Raw genomic sequence first — 6,000 nt, 5'->3', positions numbered from 1 at the left:
ATAAAGTTATTTGAGTAATAAATGTCACACGTGTTGACATAACGCTGAACAGGATGTTCAGGATTTAGTAAAACCTGTCATTTTAATGCATGAAAGCAAACAGAGACTATGCAATCCATACTGTTTGTATGAATTGAATAAAGTTTGATTTGATTTTGTAAGCAAAAGATTTAAAGAATTAAATATGTATGAGGTACAATTTTAATAAGGAAATATATGTCTTCTTAAATCAGATTATTTGGGAGGTTAAGAGTGATAATGAGCGCATGCTCTTCAAGACTGGATAGTAACTATTATAATAAACCTAGAAAAATTATTTCGTTAGTTCTTCACTCCAAACTATCCGATCATTACCCAATTATACTAAAAATACCTATAAACCAAGAGAGATAAAAAGACCTTATAGCATATGTATTAACTCCGATATATTTTATACAAAAATAGTAGACAATAATTTCAATATAATAATGAACAAAATAGAGCACAAAATAAGAAAAAAGCCATATAAGTTGGAATTGTACAGGGAATGCATAATAGAGACAAATTATACCAAAAATATAAACAAAATAAAAATCTACAATATGTCACACTTAGGAACCAACTTAATAAACCTATAAAAGAAATAAAAGCATAACACTATGTAACTATAAAAAAATGTGGCAAATGATGAAGGAATACAATAATTTTCAAAAATCGGTCCCACATTAAGGTACTATAAGCGCTTCAACATTATTCATAATCTATATAAATCATCTATACTACTTAATCTAAGTGGGAAATTGCAGATAACACTGTTTACCACACAAAGAGTGATACAATGAAAGAGGCGGAACAAAACGTAAAGAATAACATAATAAAAATTATACACTTATTAGACACAAATATATTATATATTAATACAGAAAAATCGATGATTTTCCACTCTCTAGCTATGTAACCGGCTTCCCAACTAACACCCAAATTATTATTAATCTTGAATTTAGGAATGAAATAGTCACAATCAAAAGTGTTAATTGAACTAATTACTTAGAAATCTTAGGTCTATTTCTATTGACCCCAATCTGAAAAAAAGCAGAGATCTGTATTATACGTGTTTAACCATACAGCAAAAACGTTGTACTGAAAGCTCGTACAGTCCACTTTATCATATGGCATTACTGAAGCAGAGCATATGATAAAACCTCCTAAATTTCCGATACATTTTAACAGATGAACTTTCCACTACATTAAGATGTTACAAACAAGACAACTTTATCGTAAAAGCGCACTGATTTACGTTACGAAAAATAAATTATAGCAACCCAAGCTGCACACAACTCGCAAATGGGATTTGTTGCCTAAAATCAAACTGTTCCTCCAAGGATGTCTAAAACAAAGGGTCAATGTTTATTTATACCTAAGACAATAAATATTTAATATACTACTCCTGGAATTAAAACATACAGGTGTGAATTAAAACAATCGAAAATAGTCGACTTCACTACGAAAACACGATCACTCACGACCATATTCCACTTGTCGCGCCAATATTCCGAACTTTACTTCACTGAACTGACTATACAATCGGCAATGCGGCTCCTTATATACTCGGCCGAACGCTATTCCAGAAGATTTCTCCTAATGTTCGAGACGTCGTGCGGAGAATCAGTTGGTTTCTCGATGTTTACGATATCGTTACAATACTTACAAAAGAAAAATTGTAATAATCTAAAGATTAAAAGAAGTATAACAAGACTACAAACGCATCTGAATTAAATAATAGTAAATGAGAAAAAAAAAATTATTTTGTTTTAATTCTTATTTTTTAGAAACTATTATTGGACAATTTTTCTATTTAAGGTTATATATTGTTATATAATCTTAAATATTATTTAGCACCTTAGAACATTAGGCTTTATTAATAACTTTTCAATGTTCTAAGTTCTTATTAAGTGCTTAACTTAATATGTTTCATTAAAGAAAACTGGAAACTACAGACAAGTTTTTAATTGTGTGGATCTTTTATCTTATTCTTGCGCTCCAGTAAAATAGTTAGGTACATATATAGGAAAACAATCTTTAAATTTATTTATATTTATAGACCATCATCTCTCATTAAATTATAAATGTTAGTAGTTTGTATGTATGAATGTAATGTATAAATAAATATTATATATAAAAATAAATATACAATGGAAGATTCAAATACTTTTTAAGATTTTAAATTAGCAAACGTTACCGCTGAAAAGTCGTTGTAAGTAGACAAGTAGGTAATTCATTAAGATAAATTTAAATCTGTCGTCATCAAGAACAGTGTATTATGCCCTTTTTGAGTCCCATCTTCGTTTCGCCCTTCCATTCTTGGTCACATGCTGTGCGACTCAGTTTGAGCGCATTTTTAAACTACAAAAGAGAGCGGTTCGCTATTTACTAGACCGTCGTGAGACAGGTTAGTTTTACCCTACTGATGACTCGTCGTTGCGATAGTAATCCTGCTCAGTACGAGAGGAACCGCAGGTTGGGACATTTGGTTCACGCACTAGCTCGAGCGGGCACTCGCATTGCAACAGTTTGTGCGATCCATTTTACTGATATTTTAATTTTTGTCAGTGGTTAATTTAGCGTTCAGAATGGATGTTGCTGCCGCTCTCCCTTCGAAATGAGGAAAACAAATTAGTTATCTTCTTTTTAATTTCATCCACCGTTGTATTTAACTTAGAAGATATTTGAGTCCAAGAATCAAATTTTTTATTTTTGTTGTAATAGAATGCATGTTTTGGATTCCATAAACATTCATGATGCCTATAGAACGCAATTAAAAGAGATATACGCTCGTCAGTACACTCCATGACACCTGCCGATAGCCAAAATAATACTAAAATAAAGAAACAAATCGTGTCGTACAGTCTCGTCGTACGTTTCCCGTCCAGACTTGCTTGGCGTCGTCGCGTACCAATCCTTTGATGTTTCGTCAAAAAACCGACTCGCCCTGGATCGCGACGAGCGCCGAGCTGCAACACTTTTTTAGTTCGCGACGGCGTTCGTTTCGACGTCCAAATTGGTTCGCGACGTGGTACGGTTGCGCGACGTGGTACAGATCTGGATGAGGCTCTATGTGCCGCGTGGGGTTATCGGTTGGCGGCGGGATCGATCCTTGCCACGTCCGGCCTGACCTCTAGGCGGTAGAACATGGGTATCACAATCGTTTCGATGTTGGAACTCGGAATTGCCTGTAGACGACTTACGTACCTGGCAGGGTGTTGTACTCGGTAGAGCAGTTTCCACGCTGCGATCTGTTGAGACTCGGCCCTTAGCTTGGGGACTCGATACTAGATATAAAATATTAACTCTTCCATCTTTATTAATTCTTGAATCTGTTTGCTTGGTTCGCAAGCATATATCAGAAATTCCTAATAGATCATCTCGCAATTATCCACTTCGAAACGCAGAGCATGATCTTTATGTGCCAATACCAAGGTCAGAATTAATAAAACGCTCTATTCTTTACGGAGCTAAAAAAATGCAGAATCATCTGCCTTTGAAAATTAAATCATTGACATATTTTCCTCGATTTCGCAATGCTTTGAAATCATATTTACTGGAGAGAGCTTTATATGCAGTAGATGATTTTTTTTTAATATTAATTTTTGAGTATCATGCACGCACTGGTTAATTAGTAAATTTTTTATGATGTAGAATAGCAATATTTTGTATTGCTAAATTTCTATAAAATTTCTTATGACTTTTTAAACATTGTATTAATGTTTTTGTTACTATTTTTATTTACTTTCCTATTTTCTTACTTTTTACATTTAGTATAAGTATAAGAAATTTGACTAGGTACATTTATGTCTTTTGTACCCAGTTTTGTATATATTTATTTAGTACTCGTATTTGATTTCTATATTTGTGTGTTTTGCTTTTTATGTATAGCTTTGTCTACAAATTTTTTTAAATTTTTTGACAATAAAGCATATTTGATGATGATGATGGTTGATAAATTTAGTTACTATTTTGACAAAACATTAGTTCCTTCATATTTAACCAATGTTCAGTTATAGCAACAATTTCTGGAAAATGTAACTCTTCTAATGAAGCAAATAATATCTTAAGACATTAGAAATTAATTATTTCTCAATCCTTGTCTTGATCCTCTGATCGCGTCATATTGAGTACACATGTTTGCTTATAACCTGTATATATCTTTTTATTAATTCGGTTTAGGTGTACATTTTGTAATCGGATGTATTTATTAAATGCAACAAATGCTCTACAGGCTAACTCCCAATTACAGAGCAACGAACAATAACGCTTCTTAATTGTAGAAAAAAACGAAGAGTCGCTTATGGAACATTAAATTCCAGTTTTTTTGATCAATTTTGGACAAACCACTTTGTTTCTTAGGATTTCCGATAAACATCTTTGTGCATGACAGTCTCTTTATGATTGCAATGAATTTATGTATTTTTTTTAGGTTTTAAATGTGGAAAACGTTGTGGGGAAAATAGACACATGTCTGTTTAATTTTCTAGACATCTTCGTAGAACATTTTCAAGGTTTTCCACATATACTTTAGAATCGGAGGATCGGACAACCGCATAATATTTATAATAGTCTTTTTTATTTATTTATTTAACGGTATCCACCAATTTTACAAAAATAAAATAACCTAAAAGATACTAATAATAATACAACTTAAGCTAGATAATAGTAAGATATAAATCAATCAAACTTACAAATTAATTTAAAGAAACCTGTTAAAGTAACGAGTCACTAATTAATTAATTAATTTAAAAGAATTCCTAAAACTGCTAAAAGAAACGTGCAAGGCAAGACTATACCTATCGAAAGAACGTTGCATTCTAGTTATAGGATTATGCTGTCCTTAAGAACTACTATCAAAATCTACATAGAAGAGTTTTTTCAGTCTAGTCAATTTTTGCGCCCGAAAATTCAGCCTATTTAAAAGATAATCACAATCAGTCATGCCAGATATTAATTTAAAAATAAAACACAAGTCTGAATTATTACGCCTTAACTCATGAGAGTCCAAAGAGAGAACTGACATGACCGACTTGTAATCAGTATGACCATTAGCTAATGGAACCTTAAGTTTAAAAGAATAATTTCTTAAGAACTTATTTTGGATTTTCTCAATATTTTCAATATGCGATTTATAAAATGGAGACCATACGGGACTAGCATACTCCAAACCAGAACGGACTAACGAACAGTACAGAACTTTATAGACAGAGCATGAGAAGTCTTGACTGCATCTAGTTATAGATCCTAGATTTTTATACGCTTTCTGAACTAACTTTTCAGCATGAGACAAAAATGTCAACTTAGAATCGAAAATTACTCCGAGATCCCTAACTTCCGTTACCCTTTTTAAAATAGTGGAACCTATACTATAATCAAACAATGTAAGATTGCGAATTCTTCCAAAAGAATCAATCAAATCCTTAGAATCAATAGACAAAAACAATTTCAAATCATCAGCAAATAATAAAAATTCACAATTTCTTACAAATAATCCTATATCATTAACAAAGATTGTAAAAAGCAACGGACCCACATGTGACCCCTGAGGAACACCAGATGGCACAGAAAAGCTGCTAGATAAGAAGTTATTAAGCCGTATACATTGCGATCTACCCAGTAGATAGTCCCTTAGCCAACAAATAACATTTGATCCAAAACCCAAAGCTTGGAGCTTTGCCAGTAGAAGCGCATGATTAACTCTGTCGGACGCCTTCGAAAAATCCGTATAAACAGCATCAACTTGTGAACCCTTACCAAAATCATTAAACAAATAATCCTCATAACATATTAAGTTAGTAACAGTGGAACGACTTTTTTGAAAACCATGTTGACTGTTAATAATAAGGCTTTACATTGCCATGACAATTGCTTGGTTACAAGTGCATCCAAAAGTTTAGGCAAGGTTGACTGTATACAAACTCCCCGATAATTACTGACATCATTAGTATTACCAGACTTAAATATCGGCGTAATATA

The sequence above is a fragment of the Anthonomus grandis genome, chromosome 12, assembly GCF_022605725.1.
Source record: "Anthonomus grandis grandis chromosome 12, icAntGran1.3, whole genome shotgun sequence".
Lineage (NCBI taxonomy): Eukaryota > Metazoa > Arthropoda > Insecta > Coleoptera > Curculionidae > Anthonomus > Anthonomus grandis.
This window is presented reverse-complemented; position numbering follows the sequence as displayed.